Genomic DNA, 24442 nt, shown 5'->3' with positions numbered 1-24442 from the left:
TGCACTGTTGTTGGGAATGTAAATTGATACAGGCACTATGGAGAACAGTATGGAGGTTCCTTAAAAAACTAAAAATAGATACGACACAGCAATCCTACTACTGGGCATATACCCTGAGAAAACTGTAATTCAAGAGTCATGTACCACAATGATCACTGCAGCACTATTTACAATAGCCAGGACATGGAAGCAACCTAAGTGTCCATCAATAGATGAATGGATAAAGAAGATGTGGCACATATATACAATGGAATATTACTCAGCCATAAAAAGAAACGAAATTGAGTTATTTGTAGTGTGGTGGATGGACCTAGAGACTGTCATACACAGTGAAGTAAGTCAGAAAGAGAAAAACAAATACCGTATGCTAACACATATATATGGAATCTAAAAAAAAAAAAAAAAGGTTCTGAAGAACCTAGGGGCAGAACATGAATAAAGATGAAGATGTAGACAATGGACTTGAGGACATGGGGAGGGGGAAGTGTAAGCTGGGACGAAGTGAGAGAGTGGCATTGTCATATATACAGCACCAAATGTAAAACAGATAGCTAGGGGGAAGCAGCCGCATAACACAGGGAGATCAGCTCGGTGCTTTGTGTCCATCTAGAGGGGTGGCATAGGGAGGTTGGGAGGGTGACGCAAGAGGGAGGAGATTTGGGGATATATGTATATGTATAGCTGATTCACTTTGTTATAAAACAGAAAGTAACACACCATTGTAAAGCAATTATACTCTAATAAAGGTGTTAAAAGAAAAAGAGGCACAAATTACTATGTATAAAATACATAAGCTACAATGATATATTGTACAGCATAAGGTATATAGCCAATATTTTATAATTACTTTAAGTAGAGTATAACCTAAGAAAATATTGCATCACTATGTTGTACACCTGAAACTAATATTTTAAACCAACTATACTTCTATTAAAAAAATAAATAAATAAGATACAAGGATGTAATGTGCAGCACAGGGAATATAGCCAATATTTTATAATAACTTTGAATGAAGTATAATCTGTAAAATATTCAATCACTCTGCTGTACACCTGGCAAAATATTGGCAAAACAACATATCTCATAATAAAGTATACCTCAGATATTTCATATCCAAGAAAACCAAACAACTCTTAACAATAAGAAAAGAGAGAGATTGGTTCAAGATAGCGGAGTACAAGGACGTGCTCTTACTCCCTTTTGAGAGAGCACCAGAATCACAACTAGCTGCTGGACAATCATCAACAGGAAGACACTGGAACTCACCAAAAAAGATACCCCACATCCAAAAACAAAGGAGAAGCCACAATGAGATGGTCGGAGGGGTGCAATCACAATGAAATCAAATCCCATAACTGCTGGGTGGGTGACTCACAAACTGGAGAACACTTATACCACAGAAGACCACCCACTTGAGTGAAGGTTCTGAGCCCCATGTCAGGCTTCCCAACCTGGGGGTCCAGCAATGGGAGGAGGAATTCCTAGAGAATCAGACTTTGAAGCCTTGTGAGATTTGATTGCAGGACTTCGACAGGACTGGGGGAAACAGAGACTCCACTCTTGGAGGGCACACACAAAGTAGTGTGTACATCGGGACCCAGGGGAAGGAGCCGTGACCCCATAGGAGACTGAACCAGATCCACCTGCTAGTGTTAGAGGGTCTCCTGCAGAGGCAGGGGGTGGCTCTGTCTCACTGTGAGGACAAGGACACTGGCAGCAGAATTCTGGGAAGTACTCCTTGGAGTGAGCCCTCCCAGAGTCCGCCATTAGCCCCACCAAAGAGCCCAGGTAGGCTCCAGTGTTGGGTTGCCTCAGGCCAAACAACCAACAGGGAGGGAACCCAGCCCCACCCATCAGCAGACAAGCGGATTAAAGTTTTACTGAACTCTGACCACCACAGCAACAGCCAGCTCCACCCACCACCAGTCCCTCCCACCAGGAAACTTGCTCAGGCCTCTTAGATAGCCTCATCCACCAGAGAGCAGAGAGCAGAAGCAAGAAGAACTACAATCCTGCAGCCTGTGGAACAAAAACCACATTCACAGAAAGATAGACAAGACGAAAAGGCAGAGGGCTATGTACCAGATGAAGGAACAAGATAAAACCCCATAAAAACAACTAAATGAAGTGGAGATAGGCAACCTTCCAGAAAAAGAATTCAGAATAATGATAGTGAAGATGATCCAGGACCTCGGAAAAAGAATGGAGGCAAAGATCGAGAAGATGCAAGGAATGTTTAACAAAGACCTAGAAGGATTAAAGAACAAACAAACAGAGATGAGCAATACAATAACTGAAATGAAAACTACACTAGAAGGAATCAATAGAATAACTGAGGCAGAAGAATGGATAAGTGACCTGGAAGACAAAATGGTAGAATTCACTGCTGTGGAACAGAATAAAGAAAAAAGAATGAAAAGAAATGAAGACAGCCTAAGAGACCTCTGGGACAACATTAAATGTAACAACATTCGCATTATAGGGGTCCCAGAAGGAGAAGAAAGAGAGAAAGGACCCGAGAAAATATTTGAAGAGATTATAGTCAAAAACTTCCCTAACATGGGGAAGGAAATAGCCACCCAAGTCCAGGAAGTGCAGAGAGTCCCAGGCAGGATAAACCCAAGGAGAAACACGCTGAGACACACAGTAATCAAATTGGCAAAAACTAAAGAAAAAGAAAAACTATTGAAAGTAGCAAGGGAAAAAGGACAAATAACATACAAGGGAACTCCCATAAGGTTAACAGCTGATTTCTCAGCAGAAACTCTATAAGCCAGAAGGGAATGGCAGGACATATTTAAAGTGATGAAAGGGAAGAACCTACAACCAAGATTACTCTACCCAGCAAGGATCTCATTCAGATTCGATGGAGAAATCAAAAGCTTTACAGACAAGCAAACCCTAAGAGAATTCAGCACCACCAAACCAGCTCTACAACAAATACTAAAGGAACTTCTCTAACTGGGAAACACAAGAGAAGAAAAGGACCAGCAAAAACAAACCCAAACAATTAAGAAAATGGTAATAGGAACATACATATCGATAGTTACCTTAAACGTGAATGGATTAAATGCTCCAACCAAAAGACACAGGCTCACTGAATGGATACAAAAACAAGACCCCTATATATGCTGTCTACAAGAGACCCACTTCAGACCTAGGGACACATACAGACTGAACGTGAGGGGATGGAAAAAGATATTCCATGCAAATGGAAATCAAAAGAAAGCTGGAGTAGCAATACTCATATCAGATAACATAGACTTTAAAATAAAGAACGTTACAAGAGATAAGGAAGGACACTACAAAATGATCAAGGTGTCAATCCAAGGAGAAGATATAACAATTATAAATATATATGCTCCCAACATAGGAGCACCTCAATACGTAAGGCAACTGCTAACAGCTATAAAAGAAGAAATTGACAGTAACACAATAATAGTGGGGGACTTTAACACAAACACAAACACTAAGTAAACACAAGCTTTAAATGACAAAATAGACCAGATACATTTAATTGATATTTATAGGACATTCATCCAAAAACACCAGATTACACTTTCTTCTCAAGTGCACACGGAACATTCTCCAGGATAGATCACATCTACTTGTGATAGATGTGATAGGGTCACAAATCAATACTACAAAAAAAGAAAATTACAGACCAATACCACTGATGAATATACATGCAAAAATCCTCAACAAAATACTAGCAAGTAGAATCCAACAACACATTAAAAGGATCATACACCATGACCAAGTGGGATTTATCCCAGGGATGCAGGAATTCTTCAATATATGCAAATCAATCAATGGGATACACCATATTAACAAACTGAAGAATAAAAAAAATATGATCATCTCAATAGATGCAGAAAAAGCTTTTGACAAAATTCAACACCCATTTATGATAAAAACCCTCCAGAAAGTGGGCATAGAGGGAACCTACCTCAACATAATAAAGGTCATATATGACAAGTCCACAGTAAACATCATTCTCAATGGTGAAAAACTGAAAGCATTTCCTCTAAGATCAGGAACAAGACAAGGATGTCTTCTCTCACCACTATTATTCAACATAGTTTTGGAAGTCCTAGCCACAGCAATCAGAGAAGAAAAAGAAATAAAAGGAATACAAATTGGAAAAGAAGAAGTAAAACTGTCACTGTTTGCAGATGACATGATACTATACATAGAGAATCCTAGAGATGCCACCAGAAAACTACTAGAGCTAATCAATGAATTTGGTAAAGTTGCAGGATACAAAATTAATGCACAGAAATCTCTTGCATTCCTATACACTAATGATGAAAAATCTGAAAGAGAAATTAAGGAAACACTCCCATTTACCACTGCAACAAAAAGAATAAAATACCTAGGAATAAACCTACCTAGGGAGACAAAAGACCTGTATGCAGAAAACTATAAGACACTGATGAAAGAAATTAAAGATGATACCAACAGATGGAGAGATACACCATGTTCTTGGATTGGAAGAATCAACATTGTGAAAATGACTATACTACCCAAAGCAATCTACAGATTCAATGCAATCCCTATCAAATTACCAATGGCATTTTTTACAGAACTAGAACAAAAAATCTTAAAATTTGTATGGAGACACAAAAGATGCCGAATAGGAAAAGCAGTCTTGAGGGAAAAAAACGGAGCTGGAGGAATCAGACTCCCTGATTTCAGACTATGCTACAAAGCTACAGTAATCAAGACAGTATGGTACTGGCAGAAAAACAGAGATATAGATCAATGGAAAAGGATAAAAGCCCAGAGATAAACCCACGCACCTATGGTCAACTAATCTATGACAAAGGAGGCAAGGATATATAATGGAGAAAAGACAGTGTCTTCAATAAGTGGTGCTGGGAAAACTGGACAGCTACACATAAAAGAATGAAATGAGAACACTCCCTAACATCATACACAAAAATAAACTCAAAATGGATTAGAGACCTAAATGTAAGACTGGACACCATAAAACTCTTAGAGGAAAACATAGGAAGAACACTCTTTGACATAAATCACAGCAAGATCTTTTTTGATCCACCTCCTAGAGTAATGGAAATAAAAACAAAAATAAACAAATGGGACCTAAGGAAATTTAATAGCTTTTGCACAGCAAAGGAAACTACAAACAAGATGAAAAGACAACCCTCAGAATGGGAGAAAATATTTGCAAACGAATCAATGGACAAAGGATTAAACTCCAAAATATATAAACAGCTCATGCAGCTCAATATTAAAAAAACAAACAACCCAATCCAAAAATGGGCAGAAGATCTAAACAGACATTTCTCCAAAGAAGACATACAGATGGCCAAGAGGCACATGAAAAGCTCCTCAACATCACTAATTATTAGAGAAATGCAAATCAAAACCACAATGAGGTATCACCTCACACCAGTTAGAATGGGCATCACCAGAAAATCTACAAACAACAAATGCTGGAGAGGGTGTGGAGAAAAGGGAACCCTCTTGCACTGTCGGTGGGAATGTTAATTGATACAGCCACTATGGAGAACAGTATGGAGGTTTCTTGAAAAACTAAAAATAGAATTACCATATGACCCAGCAATCCCACTACTGGACATATACCCAGAGAAAACTGTAATTCAAAAAGACACATGCACCCCAATGTTCATTGCAGCACTACTTACAATAGCCAGGTCATGGAAGCAACCTAAATGTCCATCAACAGATGAATGGATAAAGAAGATGTGGTACATATATACAATGGAATATTACTCAGCCATAAAAAAGAACGAAATTGGGTCATTTGTAGAGACGTGGATGAATCTAGAGACTGTCATACAAAGTGAAGTAAGTCAGAAAGAGAAAAACAAATATCGTATATTAACGTATATATGTGGATCCTAGAAAAACGGTACAGATGAACCCGTTTGCAGGGCAGAAGTTGAGACACAGATGTAGAGAACAAACATATGGACACCAAGGGGGGAAAGCGGTGGGGGTGGGTGGGTGGTGGTGCTGCTGTGATGAATTGGGAGATTGGGACTGATATATATATACTAATATGTATAAAATGGATAACTAATAAGAATGTGCTGTATAAAAAAATAAATAAAATAAAATTCAAAAAAAAAAGAAAGGAGAAAACTGAATTTTTAAGTGGGCAAAAAATCTGAACAAACAGCTCAACAAAGGAGAACTCCCTAATGATATGTCATTAGGGAATTGGAAATTGAAACAAGAACTAGATATCACTGCATACCTACTAGATTGTCTAAAACCCAAACATTGATGACACCAAATGTTAGCAAGGATGTGTGAGTAACATTCATTTCCTGTGGGAATGCAAAACTGCAGAGCCACTCTGGAAGACAATTTGGCAGTTTATTACAAAACTAAGTATATTTTTACCATACAACCCAGCAATCATGCTTCTTGTTATTGAGCCAAATGACTTGAAAACTTATGTCCATGCAAAAACCTGCACACAAATGTTTAGAATAGCTTTATTCATAATTGCCAAAGCTTTGAAGCCACCAGGGTGTCCTTCAATAGGTGAATGGATAAACAAAATCAAAGTGTGCTACATCCATACATTGGATTATTATTTAAGGAATAAATGAGCTATCTAGCCAAAAAAAAAAAAAATAGAAGAACCTTAAATGTATTGTATATTACTAAGTGAAAGAAGCCAATCTGAAAAGGCTATGTTATATATCATTCCAACTGTAAGACATACTGGAAAAGGTAACCGTGTGGAAACAGTAAAAGAGAAGTGGTTGCCCAGAGTTCAGGGGAGGGAGAGATGAATAGTTGGAGCACAGAGAATTTTAAGACAGTGAAACTATTTTGTATTACACTGTAATAGAGTATATATGTCATTATACATTTGTCAAAACCCATAGTATGTACAACACAAAGGGTGAACCCTAATGTAAACTATGGACTTTAGCTGAAAATAATGCATTTATATTGGTTCACAATTATAACAAATGTACCACACTAATACAAGGTGTTAATAATAGGAGAAACTGTTTGTAGGGAAAAGGAGGGTATATGGGAATTTTCTGTAATTTTTGCTCAATTTTTCTGCAGACCCAAAACTTCTGAAAAGTCATCTATTAATTTATCAAAAAAATGAGATTGACAGAGTGGATTAAAAAATCATTATCCAACTATATGCTATCTAAAAGATATTCAATTTAGATTAAAAACCCCAAATAGGTTGAAACAGAAAAGATGAAAAAAGATAAATTCATTCAAACAGTAACCAAGAGAGAGCACAAATACTGTATGATATCATTTATATGTGGAATCTAAAAAATGATACAAACAAATGTATATGCAAAACAGAAACAGACTCACAGAAAAAAACTAGTGGTTACCAAAGTGGGGAGGGAAGATGAAAGAGGTCTGGAATTAAAAGATACAATCTACTATGTATAAAATAGATAAGCAACAAGGATATATTATATAGCACAGGGAATTATAGTCATTTTCTTGTAATAACTTTTAAGGGAGTATAATCTGTGAAAATATTGAATCACTATGCTGTATACCTGAAACTAGTATAATATTGTAAATCAACTACACTTCAATAAAATAATAATAAATAAATAAAGGGGAAAAAAGACAGAACTAATAGCTATACTGATAGCAGAGAATATAGACATACAGACAAGAATTACTACTATAGACCAAAAAAATTATAATGATAAATTTGGTCTATCCATCAAGAAGATATAACAATTACAAACATGTATGCATATAGAAACAGATTGCCATAATATATAAAGTAAAAACTAATAGAAATGATTGGAGAAATAGATAATTCCACAATGATAGTTGAACCACAATACTGCACTTAAAATAATGGATAGGACAATTAGATAGAAGATCAGCAAGGAAATGGAAGATCTGAACAACATTATAAACAAACTAAACCTAAAAGACATCTATAGAACACTTGGCCCAACAAAAGCAGAATACATATATTTCTCAGTGCACATGGAACATTCAACAGAATAAAGACCATTAGTTGGTCCATGAAACAAGTCACAATAAATTTAAAATGTTTGAAAGTATGCCCTCTAAGCACAATGGATTGAAATTAGAATCAATAAGAAAAATATTGTGAAACACATGAGTATGTAGAAATTAGATAACGCACTCCTGAGTAATAAATGTCTCAGAAGAAACAAATTTCTGAGCAAATAATTTGAGAAGAATGAAAACAGAAACACAACATACCAAAACATATGGAATGCAGCAAAACTATATCAGAAAGAGTTGTGTTTAAAAAAGAAAGATTTTTTATTGATTTGTCAATTTCTCTGCCATGAAAAAGTGTGTGTGCTTGTGTGTGTGTGTGCATTGAAAATCAAGTGACATAATAATATGTATGATTCCATGGTATTTTTTGAGTTACTACTGTCATGAAATTTGCATTCTTCAGAGAGAGACTTAGAAAGCAAAATAAATAAGAAAATAATCTTTTGATGAAAATCAAAAGAGAATATGGTATAGAGAGATTGGAGAGTAAATTCATATTGGGTAATTCTTCTTAGAAGATGATCTTTAAGTCAAAACTAAAAGACTGGAAGGAGTCAGCCATGATGAAATCAGGGTAAGAGCATTTTAGGCAGAAGAAAAAGTAACTCAAAAGTCCTGAAGCTGGAAATGATCTGTTTGTAAATGGAGTGTTATATCAGCTATGATCCCAGCTTAAAATAGATGGTACATTCCAACTGGGATAATGAGGAAAGTTGAACAAAGGAAGTACTGACAAAGGTGTAAGAAGGATTTGGGAACACCAACAAGGGATTTCTATATTGTACTATGCATGCACTACTCTGGAGCTAGCCACAGTGGGGAGTCTGTCACAAACCCAAGGCCTGAAGTAGCAAAGTGGGGAAGTGGTACAAGAAACCAGGAAAAGAGAATGTGTGGCTACCTCCAGGAGCTATGACTTTGGTTGAGCAACAAAGGCAGCCTCATGTGTCCCAGCTGAGAGGGAGCAAAGGGAAAAGAACCCAAACTAGCTGTTCCCTCATTCTCTAATCCTCAACTGGTCACTCCCATTGGCTGAATCCAACCAGAAGCCATATATCAGGGAATCCTTTTGATTCAGACTCTAGAGGGACAGCATAGGGTAGAACATACATAGTGTGATAAAGAATGGAACTGAGGTGGAGGAAAGAGAGTGAAATATCCACCCATCACATGAGTAATGTGGAACAATACACACTCATATGATACCAGTGGTTACCTTTAAGGAAAGAGATGGGATCATGAACCATGAGAGGAGGATGTCAAAGGGAAACATATCTCTTTGTACCTGTTATTCAGTGCATTTTAATTTCTTTCTCAAAATAATGTACTCGTGGATTATATGTGTAACTTTTTAATCTTAAGGTTTGTATACAAATCTGACTGCTATTATGTGGAATGTGTATGTATGACAGAAAGAGAGACAAAGAGAAACAGAGTGAGAGGTTCAGAGAGAGATGGTCCTTTAGTCTTTATATTAGAGAATCATTAAATATTTTAAAAGATTTTTTAATGTCACTTCATTCCACCTCACTGGAAAGACCACTTATGTTTTTTTCCTTCTCTCTTCAACTCATTTGTGTGCCCCTTTATTGTATGGCCAGAAATATTAAATCTTATGTGAGATATTCTACAAATAAACAAAGTAAGATATTTAAGGAACTCACATTTAAATCCTCCAGAATCATTTACTCAAACTAGCTTTGCTCTAACTGTATCCTATTTAAAACTATTGTCCAACAATTATCCAAAAGAGAAATTAAGAAAACAATCCCATATACAATTGCATCGAAAAGAATAAAATACCTAGAAACAAATTTAACCAAAGTGAAAGACCAGTATACTGAAAAGTGTAAGACTCTGATGAAAGAAACTAAAGAACACACAAATAAATGGAAATATATTTGACACTCATGGAATGAAAGAATTAATATTGTTAAAAATGTCCATATAAACCAAAGTAATATACAGATTCAATACAATCCCTATCAAATTCCACTGGCATTTTTCACAGAACTAGAACAAATAATTTTAAATCTTTGTATGGAACTACAAAAGATTCTGAATAGCCAAAGCAATCTTAAGAAAAAAGAACAAAGTGGGAGGCATCATGCTCCCTGATTTCAAACTATAATACAGACTTATAGTGTCTAGCATAAAAACAGCCACACAGATGAATGTAACAAAATAGAGACCCACACATGGTCAATTAATTTATGGCAAAGGAGGCAAGAATAAGAGGGAAAGGACAATAAAAATTGGAAAGCTACATACAAAAGAATGAAAGTGGACCACAATCTTATACCATACAGAAAATTAACACAAAATGGATTAAAGATTCAAATATAAGACCAAAACACATAAAATTCCTAGAAGAAAACATAGTAAGCTACTTGACATCGCTCTTAGTGATAATTTTTTGGATCTGACTCCAAAGGCAATGGCAACAAAATTAAAAATGAATCAATGAGACTACATCAAACTAAAAACCTTCTGCATGGTGAAGGAATCCATGAACAAAATTAAAAGGCAATCTACAGAATGGGAAAAGATATTTACAAATCATATATCCAAACAGTTTAGTATCCAAAGTTTGGTATACAAAGACCTCCCTCATACAACTCAACAACACAAAACAATCTAATTGAAAAGTGGGTAGAAGTATACAAATGTATACAAATGTCAAATCATTACGTTGTACACCTGAACATAATGTAATATTGCGTGTCAATTAAAAAAATGACAATAAAAGCAACATAAAAAAAGGAAAATAAATTAATAAAATAAAATAAAATTTGTTCCCAATGTGCTGGGAAATCAAATGAGCTTATCTTAAACAAATCTAACAGAAGAGACTTCCTACCAACCTCAATTCAATAGATAACTAATTGTACATAAGAAGCATTTCCATGGAGAACTCTGTCCCAAGGAACTTTGTCTGCTAACTCATCTGGGATAAGCATAAATGGACTGTTTGAAACAGTGCCCAAGAGTCTCAGAAATATAATCAAATAGCATACCCACAAAGCATTCTTGATGTTATCTACTATTGTCTTCCCAATCTGGGTTGTGTTTTTTTTTGGCAGCATTGTATCAAATGGTAAATTCTAATTTGGTAATTAGAATGGTAACTAGCCAATGGTAAAAGCTAATTCTTAAATACTCATCTGCATACTACAGTTTCTCTGTCCCTCTCCGAAAGTTTGAAAAATTCAAGTGTGTTCCTTCACAATTCTTTTACCTTAAACGCTATCTATCATAATAAGGTAAGTAAAAAGACACTTGTTTTAAAAGCTATCCATTCTTAGGGAATGTTGGAATGTGTGTACATCACAGTACCTAATATATGTAGGAAAATCAGAGAGCATTTTATCTGGGAGCCTTCTCTAAACTTTGGAAATAACTAGTTTGGTGGTTATAGAAGCAGCTAGATTTCTCTTTGTAATCAATTTCTCTCAGTCTCCCACTTAAACCAACCTTAAAAGCATGTAAATTTTAATAAACACTGTAACTGACAGATGTTAAATATCCGAATGAAGTGTGTAGCCTTCATTCAATCCTGTGAACTTTTTAAATATACAGTCAAAATTTGATGGATTGACTTGTCCATAAGTTTCATCCAAATGTTTTGTGGTCAGATAAAAAGATTTTCTTTCTTCTACAATCTTTTCCTACACATAACTTAATAATCACTGTAAATATAAATAAAATACTGTGTGATGAAAATGATGTATAAAAACATACACTACAATGAAAATGTTAGTGGAGAGACAATGGAGAGGTCAAAAGGAATAGTCTGACACTGTTTTAAAGTGACTTTAAACATTCATGGATAAATAGATCCCTATGTTGTTAAATAGTGATGGAAAAATCACTGGAAGTAGGTCAAAAATTGGATTAAAAAAAGTCATGGTATCCGAGAGTTAAAAGTAATGAAATATCATGAGAATCACATGGAAAAGATTAGAGATCTAGGATAGAATTACAGCGCTTAAATATACACCTGTGGAATCTTGAAACTACGAATTTATAGTCTCGCTATCTCATTACCTCATTGATTGCCTTTTGATATTTAGAACCTGCCTAGTTATTAGCCGACAATATGGATGAATGATTAACAGTATCTTGAAATATAGATACTAAAATTTCCTTTGTCATAGGGCTTGGAGATAGGTACTAAATGATTTAATGGGTGTAAATGCTTACTGTAGTATTTGGCACACAGGGCTCATTAAGGATGAGTTGAAATTATTATTTTATTATTGTATTGCACACATCTGACCTAGAGGTAGTATGTAATCAAAGGGCCACATTCATACCTTTAGCCTTGAGTAGCTTTGTGTGATACCTCACAGGATGGCTTTGAGGATTTAATGAAATAGAGAATGTGAAAACTGTGCTTTGCAACCCTACCAATGTAATCTGTCCTTAAACCAATAATTAACTGGCAGGGTAACTAGGAATTTTGTCACTGGGGTACACTACCTTAAATTCCCATCTGAATATTCCTCACCTTACAAAAGATTACAGATTTCATGAAGCACGCTTTACCACTAAAGGAAAAGTATAAACAGATGGCCAACAGGCACATGAAAAGATGTTAAACATCGCTAATTATTAGAGAAATGCAAATCAAAACTACAATGAAGAATCACCTCACACCAGTCAGAATGGCCATCATTAAAAAGTCTACAAGTAATAAATGCTGGAGAGGGTGTTGACAAAAAGGAACCCTCCTACACTGTTAGTGGGAATGTAAACTGGTGTAGCCACTATGGAGAACAGTATGGAAGTTCCCTAAAAAACTAAAAGTAGAGTTACCATATAATCCTGCAATCCCACTCCTGGGCATATATCTGGAGAAAGCTCTAATTCAAAAAGACACTTGCACCCCAATGTTTATAGAAGCACTATTTACACTAGCCAAGACATGAAAGCAACCTAAATGTCCATCTACAGATGAATGGATAAAGAAAACATGATATATATATATATATATATATATATATATACACACACACACAATGGAATATTACTCAGGAATAAAAAAGAATGAAATAATGCCATTTGCAGCAACATGGATGGACCTAGAGATTATCATATTAAGTGAAGTAAGTCAAACAGGGTAAGACAAATACCATAGGATATCACTTATATGTGGAATCTAAAAAATGATACAAATGAACTTATTTAAAAAACAGAAGTAGATTCACAGACATGGAAAACAAACTTATGGTTACCAAAGGGGTCAGTGGGGTGGAGAGGGGGAGAGATAAATTAGGAGTTTGTGATTAACATATACACAGGGCTACATATAAAATAAGTAAACAACAAGGACCTACTGTATAGCACAGAAAACTAAACTCAATAGCTTGTGATAACCTATAATAGAAAAGAATCTGAAAAAGAATATTATATAGATATATAGATATAAAACTGAATCACTTTCTGTATACTTGAAACTAATACAACATTGTAAATTCTACTTCAGTTTAAAATAAAGAAAAAAATTTAAGCATAAACAAAAAAAATCTCATTACATTATTAATTTTCTCAAAATATTGCTTTACTCAACTAGCTGATCTTATTGTTACAATATGCCTCTCAGCTAAAAAAAATTTTTTTAGAGTAATATAGCCTCAGTATGTAAAATGATTTGTGGCTATGAATAAGTCTCTGGTCCTGAATTGGAATAAAGACTTTCCTCCTGACACCAGTTCCCTGGACATAAAGGTTGTATTTGTAGTTACATACAATTAAGTAAATCATTGATAACTATCCAGAGTCTTCTATAAAAAGAGGATAAGCTCACTTGATAAAGAAAAATTCGTACAAGATAGATAACTAAAATTTAAAATGAAAAATCAAATGCCCAGTTTGAATGAAATAGTTATGCAAGAAAATTTACATCCAAAAACAAATTTTGAATATAGGAAAATATATATGTCATAGCTTAAGTCTCTCAGTTTATACTTCGGGAAACTGACATGAAAGTGTTTCAGTTTCTTGCTCATTTCTAAATTACTAAAATGGGTTTGACTAAAAACAGCCTGATTTGTCCCCATGAGAACGATATAAGTATTCAACTATAATAATATATTGATACTTGGATCTAGACAAGGCTATCTTAATGATTCTTATAGTGCAGGGTTTTCTCCACCTCCTTCTTATGCTATGGTTCCTCAACACTTTTAGACTTCTTAATATTTCAATAATGCCTTGCAGAAGTGTTTTTGAAAACCAACCATCTAATTCCTAGGCCCCGTGCCACATCTTCTCTAACAGACACCCAAAGATAGGAACCAATACACTTCATTTTAACAGACTTTTCAGCTGATATTTATGCAACCTGAATTATGAAAAGCATTACTTTGGAGTATCCAAAACAGTCACTTCTTGGCATTCAATCCTCACCATAGCCCAAGGACATAGTTACTGTCATCTTTATTATACAGAGCAGGAAATTCAGTTTCAGTTTCAGAAAGGTTAGGTTACTTGTTAATTTGTAGCGTCATGAAAAGAAATTAAGTCACCTGGTGTCACATTTTTTAATTATCACCCCCCCTCCCAGTTACTGTACCCAATCTTCTATGACTGGATGCTTAACTGTGCACAATGCATACTTGTGTTTTGTCATTTCTCAAAACTATTTCTACCTTTCCTGCCACTTCTCTGATAAAGGTGAAAATTGAAGATAATGGATCTAAATAACAAGAGCCATCCCGAAGAGTTTATTCTACTAGGCTTTACTGACCGTCCTTGGCTAGAGCTTCCTGTATGCATTGTTCTGCTTTTAACATACCCCATGGCCATGGTGGGAAACATAGCCATCATTCTGGTGTCCAAGTTAGTCCCCCATCTGCACAGCCCCATGTATTTCTTCCTCACCAACCTCTCCTTTTTGGACATGTGCTACACCGCAAGCATTGCTCCTCAGATGCTGTTTAACCTGGGAACTTCTGAGAAGACAATCAGCCATACGGGGTGTGCAGTTCAGCTTTATTTCTTCCACATAATGGGGGGGCACAGAATGCCTGCTTTTGACCATTATGTCTTTTGATCACTATGCGGCCATCTGCAAGCCTCTACACTACACCCTCATCATGAATCAGCGTGTCTGCATCTTATTGGTGGCCACTGTGTGGCTGAGTGGAATGACCTATGCTGTCTCAGAGGCCACTATTACATTACAGTTACCACTGTGTGGTCACAATACACTGGATCATTTATTGTGTGAGATTCCTGTTCTGATAAAGACTGCCTGTGGTGAAAGGGGTGCTAATGAGCTCACACTCTCTGTGGTATGCATTTTTTTTGTTAGCTGTGCCACTATGCTTAATTCTTGCTTCCTCTGCTTCTATTGGACACACTGCATTTAAGATTAAATCTTCTGAAGGACGAAAAAAAGCCTTTGGGACATATTCCTCCCATCTCATTGTAGTTTTCTTATTTTATGGCCCAGGCATTAATATGTACCTTCAGCCCTGCTCCTCTATCTCAAGGGACCAGCCCAAGTTCACGGCTCTCTTCTATGGAGTGGTGACTCCTACACTCAACCCTTTCATCTACAGTCTGAGAAGTAAGGATGTAAAGGGGGCACTGGGCAACCTGGTGAGGAGCATTTTCACTTCCAAGGGATAGTTGGCAGACATCAAATGAAATTATTTAACAATTAGAGTAGTTACATAGGGGTTTCTCTAACAACTCATTCTTGTCTCATACTTCCCCAGATCATGTTAGATGTTCTTCTTGCAAAATGTGTCATGTTTCTCATATTCCTTCTAATGGTGTTAGGCAAGGGTAATACTTGGCCAATATGCACCAGTAAGGGCACCCTGTTTGTAATAAATCTATTAAAAATAGTTCTATTTTGGTTGGTACATAGTGAAACACTGTGTTAAACAGTAAAAAAAAAAAAAGAAAAAAGTACTATAAATTAGAAACTAATTAGTTCAAGCTATCATCATAAAATAGCATGGCAACCATTCATCAGTGGACTTCCTATGACAGTGTCATGGGGAGAAACATTTCATCACTCTGCGAGGTTGGCCATGTCTAAGTTGGCAGCACAGTGCCACTGTGCGTTCAGTGTGAGGCACTCTACACCTTAGACCAACCATGAATCTCATAACTTTATCAACCTCAATTTATCTAGACGCTACTGCTTCTTTAAAAACATATTGTTGAGGCTTCCCTGGTGGCGCAGTGGTTAAGAATCCGCCTGCCAATGCAGGGGACACGGGTATGAGCCCTGGTCCCGGAAGATCCCACATGCCGCGGAGCACCTAAGCCTGTGTGCCACAACTACTGAAGCTCGTGTGCCTAGAGCCCGTGCTCCGCAACAAGAGAAGCCACCGAAATGAGAAGCCCGCGCACCGCAACAAAGAGTAGCCTCCACTCGCCGCAACTAGAGAAAGCCTGCGTGCAGCAACAAAGACCCAGTGCAGCCAAAAGTAAATAAATAATAAATAAATAAAGAAAAAGAAAAAAAAATATTGTTACACTTAGTGTTTTGTATTTTTAACTAAAGAATGTATCACTAAATATTCAAATAAATAAAATATATGGACAAAATGTGTGGATAAGTTCTTAATGTTTCTTTTAAATATCATCAGCATGAGCCTTCTGAATCAATGAGAGAACAAGGTAGTGATATTAATAATGAACCACAACATGAAAACATTTTTGTGCATAATGGGAACAGCCAGGAATGTCTTTTGAAACTGTGCAAGAATCAATATAAGAAAAAACAATTCGTATTTCTAGAATGGAAAGCAGCTTGACTACTTCAGCAATATGAGTATATTTTTGATGCTTAGAATTTGTATCATTAAAAGTTGAGAATTCTAAACTTAGCTCTAGGATTCACATCCAGCTAAAAACTTTTTCATAAAATAAGTTACATTTTTGAAAGCATATTAAATGATTTTATAGTTACTTAATGTTGAATTAATATGGTGAGAAATCAACATAACGTTGTGTAGTGAAAAATTAACAGGTAAGAAAAACAAGAGTCACTTGGGCTTTCCTGGCATATCTTCTGGTACAATCAATATCTAAGTAAATTATTGGATGGAAAATCACATGTTATCCTAGACAAGAAGCAACTGTAATTCAGACCTACTTTTTGAAATAGAACATATCATCTGGTGCTTGGTCCAGTTCTTGAGACAAATGGACTTTGGTATATTTAGTTTGGAAAAAAAATTCTAAATAACTTTAAAATTTGGCTGATTGGTGGCTGATTGCCATAAAATGTTTAAAGTTTCACACATACACACACACACATACACACCCATCACACAAAACAATGAAAATAAAAATTCTGTTATGTTAAATAATATCTCTGACCATTTTTACTAGTTAAGATATCCTTTGTCTAACTTAGTCTTACTTAGAGAAAATGGTAATTTTTAGTTTGGAGGGCAAAACCCAACAAGATTTGTGTTGTAAGCTTAGGTATAGAGACTATTTAGAGCTGTTCAGATAGCTTTCTTAAATTATCTACTTACTACCTTTTAGGACTGTTAAGACAATTCATTTCAGAATTGTGAGTGTGTCCAGGCAGAATGCAATAGTAATAAAATGTACCTTTAATACTGGGCTTCTGCCCTCTTAAGTTTTTAACTGCACAACTCATGACAAGTGCTCTTATCACAAAAAAAAGCAAGGAACATCATCTTTTGGAGATGATGGATATTTTAATATTGTTTGTGGTGATAGCATCATGGGTATAGGCATGTGTTCAAACTCATCAAAATGTATGCATTAAATATATGCAACCTTTTGTATATTAAGTATATACCTCAATAAAGTTTTTAAAAACAATGTAAATCTGGAATAGAGGAAGAACACTAAATTCCAAAAAAAGAGGAAGAATTAAAGATTCTTTTCCAGGAGCAAGTGGAAAGATTTTGAATATTTAGTAGGAATATATAGGAATATATCACTGACTGAGGGAACATCATAATCAAGTAAATGTTTAAGGACCCACAACTATTGAAAAGCTGCCATCAGTTAGTAAATGTGTTAGATACTTTGTATTAAAATTTTTATCTAATCATCAATAACCCTTCAAGGTAGGTATTTTGCACAGCTGATAGATATTGAAATTGTGCTCATTAACTCTTGAGTTTCAATAGTTTACATCAGAATTGGAATTTGAAAGCCTTTCAATTACCAAACATCCATGCTTTTTTCCACAATATAACAGTGTATTGCAAAGATGACAGACATTTAAGATTATGCATCGACATGAGGAATAGTTCAATTCGTCTCAAGCTGAAGATTTCATGGGGCGGTATGTATGTAAGATTGAAAGGGGGATATACATTGAACCAGAACCAGGGACCAGAAATGAAGGTAATTTTAAAGAATGTGTGTATCTATATGTGAACTAATGTTACAGGATTTTAATTCCTCTAGTTATATAAGACCTCTATTTAATAAGACTACATTTAATTAAGTGAACAATGGCTTAGAATAGGAAACACTGGAAACATGACTGGTTATGGTTACTGCAACAATCTATGCAACAGATGACAAGTTCCTTGACTAGGATAAGTTTGTTAAAATCTAAAAGAAGAAAAAAAGTGTGAAACGTTGATGTAGGAGGCTGACTTGGAAATTTATTGAATGTGGCTCATCTGGGAAAGACATAAGCAAAAGGTAACGGTGATGTTTTAAGTCTAGAGCACTGAGCAGGAGGTGTTGATCTGCTCAAGAAGTTAATATCAAAAAAGTAAAAACAGAACTTTAAAAGGACACTAGAAAAACTACAGTCAAATTCCAAAATGTAAAAAAAGATTTTATCAATTATCTACAAGAAAAAAATGGCCTTCAATTGCTAAAAGAAAGAATAAACAGGTTTTTTGAAAGAGACCTTGACTAAAAGGATAAAATTTTTAATTTTGTAAGATTTCCTTTTTTGGATAAATTAATCTAATCCATCCAACTAAACATGATATTATGATATCTTAGGATAACAGGTTTAAGCATTCAATATATTAGTATATTATATGATAAATATTTTAACAAGAATTGGTACTGGGAAACTGGAGGTTGGACAACAGATTCTTCAGTCACTTCTAACTCTTAAAGTTTGTAATTCTCTTCAAAGAGGGCTCTCCACAGTGAAACAGTATTACTAATGAAAAACACCTATGAGTCTCAGATTTACAGTTCTTTTTGTATATGTAATGTGTTGTCTATATTGGAATAGTGAGGAGAGGTGAAGGCCAAGTGGGCAGTGGGAGGAGGGAGTATGAATGCTTTGGCAGGTAAGCATCTTTAAAAATTGTTTTCTGAAATTACTTGCTATTATCCCAACATCCCCCCATTGAACAAACAGTAGAGTTAAATGAACCATGGAGACCTCAGTTCCTTCTACTCTCAGGGGATTCATTATCTCAGATTGCAAATTCTTAAATGCTACAAATGATCTAGGCAAATTTCTCTGAATTCCACAGGAAATTATATGTCCTAAGTGACTCTTGGTAGAAAGGAAACAACTGAAATGTCACATTAACAGGGCTATTAATATTAATTTTAACTGCTGGTCAAGGTACATCAGTATATCTGTTAATATCAAGTTTTGTGTTATTTGTTTACAAATTAGTAAATATGTTAATGTTAATTAATTTCTATCTAATACATTTCATTTGCACAATTATTCATATGAACATCATATATTACAATAAGGATGATAATTAAAAATCAGTGATGGACCTCAACAAAATACTAGCAAACTGAACCCAGCAATACATTAAAAGGATCATACACCATGATCAAGTGGGATTTATCCCAGGGATGGAAGGACTCTTCAATATCAACAAATCAATCAGTATGATACATCATATTAACATATTGAAAAATAAAAACCATATGATCATCTCAATAATGCAGAAACAGCTTTTGACAAAATTGAACACCCATTTATGATAAAAACTCTCCAGAAAGTGGGCATAGAGGGAACATATCCCAACATAATAAGACCATATATGACAAACCTACAGCTATTCATCAGTGAAAAGCTGAAACCATTTCCACTAAGATCAGGAACAAGACAAGGTTGTCCACTCTCACCACTATTATTCAACATAGTTTTGGAAGTTTTAGACACAGCAATCAGGGAAGAAAAAGAGATGAAAGGAATCCAAATCAGAACAGAAGAAGTACAACTGTCACTGTTTGCAGATGACATGATACTATACATAGAGAATCCTAAAGATGCCACCAGAAAACTACTAGAGCTAATCAATGAATTTGGTAAAGTAGCAGGATACAAAATTAATGCACAGAAATCTCTTGCATTCCTATACACTAATGATGAAAAATCTGAGAGAGAAATTAAGGAAACACTCCCATTTACCACTGCAACAAAAAGAATAAAATACCTAGGAATAAACCTACCCAAGGAGACAAAAGAACTGTATGCAGAAAACTATAAGACACTGATGAAAGAAATTAAAGATGATACAAACAGATGGAGAGATCTACCATGTTCTTGGATTGGAAGAATCAACATTGTGAAAATGACTATACTACCCAAAGCAATCTACAGATTCAATTCAATCCCTATCAAACTACCAATGGCATTTTTCACAGAACTAGAACAAAAAATTTCACAATTTGTATGGAAACACAAAAGACCCCGAATAGCCAAAGCAATCTTGAGAAAGAAAAACGGAGCTGGGGGCTTCCCTGGTGGCGCAGTGGTTGAGAATCTGCCTGCCAAAGCAAGGGACACGGGTTCGAGCCCTGGTCTGGGAAGATCCCACATGCCGCGGAGCAACTAGGCCCGTGAGCCACAATTACTGAGCCTGCGCGTCTGGAGCCTGTGCTCCGCAACAAGAGAGGCCGCGATAGTGAGAGGCCCATGCACCGCGACGAAGAGTGGCCCCCACTTGCCGCAACTAGAGAAAGCCCTCGCACAGAAACGAAGACCCAACACAGCCATAAATAAGTAAATAAAAGTGTAAAAAAAAAAAAAGAAAAACGGAGCTGGAGGAATCAGGCTCCCGGACTTCAGACTATACTACAAAGCTACAGTAATCAAGTCAGTATAGCATGTATGTGGAACCTAGAAAAATGGTACAGATGAACCGGTTTGCAGGGCAGAAGTTGAGACACAGATGTAGAGAACAAATGTATGGACACCAAGGGGGGAAAACCGCGGTGGGGTGGGGATGGTAGTGTGCTGAATTGGGTGATTGGGGTTGACATGTATACACTGATGTGTATAAAACTGATGACTAATAAGAACCTGCACTATAAAAAAACAAACAAGCAAACAAAAAAACACTAATACTAAACTTTCTTTGGGTTATTTGTATGGAAATATGTTAATATAAATGTTTCAGACATTACACGAAATTTCTAAAAATCTTATATGTTCTGGTATAATGTTATAAGTCATAATTCTAGTTATTACTTTAAAATGTATACCTCAGAAATAACTAAATTTCCTTGTCAATTGCATTATTATGAACTTTCATCAAATCTTTAACCATGGTCATTTTTAAGTCTTTTGTCATTTACAGACAGTTCTGGGTGTACTCTGATGCTTTTGCAAAAATATTCCTATAAAAGGGTTTCATCTTCAAGGAATTCATGGAAAAGACTCTGACAAGTACAGGTTTCTGGTAACTGACTATACTGCTGAACTGAATGAATAAGCATTTTCAGAACTCTAATGGAAAACTGATGAATTCATAAAAGTGCTAACAAAAGATCAAGATGAAAAAAAAAATTAATTACATGGGACTGAGTGAACTGATGAGGATGATTATAATTTTTGTGATTTTCTGTTTGAATAAAAAAAAAAATCCCACAAGGACTCAGAGGCAAAAAATATATTTTTTGAAAATTGAAAAATCAATTTTCACTGCAAAGTAAAGGAGCTGTTACAGTGGAGGATTACTGGACTGAATGTCAATATTATGACATAGTATGAGTGTGTTTCATGTTTGGTAATTGCAATCATTGTTGCTTTTGTTGTGGTCATCCATTTACAAAGCTTGGTGTCGGTTTATTTAGCTCTTGTAAAAATAAAATACAGTGTGTGTGTGTGTGTGTGTGTGTGTGTGTGTGTGTGTGTGTGTGAAATAAATAAATAAATAAATAAAGACAGGGTGAGGGATGGAGGAAGGAAAGAAGAAGGGAAGAGACTGTGAGAAGAAAGAGAGCCTGTGCTTTCCAGATGTTTCCATTCCTCCTCACTCTGTCAAGAGAATGCAGTTTTCCACAAATTAAGCCACAAATGTCACATTACTCTTTCTTCAATAAACCTAATTTCAGGGCCTCAAAAAAAAAAAAAAAAAAAAAAAAAAGGCTTTTGCCAGCTCAATAGTACTTCTCTCAGTCTGAAGCTTAATGGTGGATTTGCCCATTACAATAAGAGTTAGGTAATAACACTGTCTGACCTTGGAGTGACTCATGCCCTTCTCTGCTGACTGGCTCCAGCAGAAAGGGTGATACAAAATAAATGGATGGGTTAGTACATCATAATAAGATGGGCATCACCAACTCTAGGGCTTCTGAATCTTACTAATTTTAAACATATACTCTGTTCTAATGGCAAGTGCCCCGAGTAGATTGGGATATAATAAAAAATTGATTACTAAAAAAAAAAAAAAGGTCTTTTAAAAAATGAGTGGTAACAATTAATTTTTGCTAGTAATTAGTCAAAACAAAGTGAAAAACAAACATTCTAATATATACATAACCAGTTTCAGAAATAATTATTTTAATATTAGAAAGTATGTAATTACAGTCTTCAACAAATATTAGATAAGTCCCTACTTTGTGTCAACTACTAAAATAGATACTGGAGATACTGAAAGTATCATTAGATGGCTCAATAAACAATTTTTCTAACTAGTTGGAAGAAATTTTTTTAATTCCATGTTACAGAGTAGGTTATCAGTATGTAATTGCTGATCTACAATTAAATGTATAGCATCAATGGTTGAAAAATCAGGAAATTATAATCTGAGAATCTCCTTTACTCATGTGTAAGAGGCAAAGCTGCCTCTAAGGTGAAAACATTTTATCAGCTTAAATTCATTTCTCATAGCAAGATTTATTCTGATGTCATTTTTAAAAGACGATATATAATGGAATCATCTATAGGACTTGTTTAAACCACAGAGCTATACCACCTCCCAAAGCAATCAATTATATTTGGCAAAAGGCTAATGTTCAGCCGAGATTGAAAACAAGTGTCCTATAAAATTAGAAAATCTAGGAATAGGATGTTCAGAAATTGAGTCAGTCCATCACTTCATTTACTCTTTATTGCCAGGGCTAACATTTTGTAGTGTAGTGTCAAAATTGCAGACGAAAAGAAAGAAATAGATATAGTAACTTTGATGGAAGCAAAGATGTTGGAAGTAAAAAAGACATTCCAAGTATGGGCCTTGAAATGCCCACTGAAATTTTGCAATGGAACAACTCACTAGCAAATAATTCTATGTCCAAATAAATTGTCTTTTATATGTGAAAGAAGCAGAGAGAAGCTTTTCTGATATGGCATATCTCAGTTAGTAGACGATTCATGTAATTTCTTAAATTTTTCAGAATTAATGCAGCCAAGGAAAAGATCAATCAAAATGTAAAATAACCCAGAACCAACAGACTAAAGAATGTATTATTTGTTACCAGTGTGTGCAATATATTGTTGATTAGTACTCAGAATCCACTTTAGCACCCCCCTGGTTTGGTTTCTTGTACTATAAGGGCTAGAAAGTGAAAACAATTAGATGTATTTGTGTAAGAATCTGAAGGGGGAGGCAGGTAGAGACCATTCTCTGCAGTGTTTCCTTCTGGAAAGTGAAGGTGTAAAGATGCCAGTATTTCATCTCCAGCTTGATGGTTGTCAAGATGCTGATTTGGTGGTAGTGTCAGCCAGACTCTCTGCTTCAGTGTGTTTAATTAATCTAATAAAGATTAGCTACAAAAAAAAAGCTTGAGCTAACAGGATGTTTAATAATGAAGTAATGAACACTTTCCTCCTGAATTCAGGAACAAGATAAATATAAATTCAATTTAAAATTGTAGTAGAGACCTTAACAAGAATTAATAAGGGAAGTCAAAAGGTGGCTAGATACAAGATGAAAATTAAAAATTCAGTTGCATTTCTATATAAGCAATAAACAATAGAAAATTGAAATTTAAAAATAAAACCAGTTAAAATAGAGTTTTTAAATAGGAATAAATCTAAACAAATGATATGCAAAAGCCCGCTTTGAAAACTATTAAACAACACTAAGAGAAATCAAAGAAGGCCTAAATAAATATGGAGCTAGACCATGTTCATGGATTGGAAGACATAATATTGTTATAATGTCAGTTTTCCCTAAACTGATCTCCAGATTCAAAACATCTCCAACTAAGTAGGCAGAATAAT

General features: G+C 35.3%; 1 long non-coding RNA gene and 1 pseudogene across 1 annotated transcript in view; one reads left to right on the top strand and one right to left on the bottom strand.

The window, feature by feature from the left end:
• Positions 1-24442, bottom strand: part of LOC133095061 (uncharacterized) — a 90915-nt gene that overhangs the window by 40029 nt on the left and 26444 nt on the right. The gene's annotated exons all lie outside the window — the stretch shown is intronic.
• On the top strand, positions 14732-15675 carry LOC133094884 (olfactory receptor 2B11-like; annotated as a pseudogene).

This window comes from Eubalaena glacialis, chromosome 7 (genome assembly GCF_028564815.1).
Source record: "Eubalaena glacialis isolate mEubGla1 chromosome 7, mEubGla1.1.hap2.+ XY, whole genome shotgun sequence".
Classification (NCBI taxonomy): domain Eukaryota; kingdom Metazoa; phylum Chordata; class Mammalia; order Artiodactyla; family Balaenidae; genus Eubalaena; species Eubalaena glacialis.
Note: the sequence above shows the minus strand (reverse complement) of the source record. Positions and strands in the feature narration are given on the sequence as shown.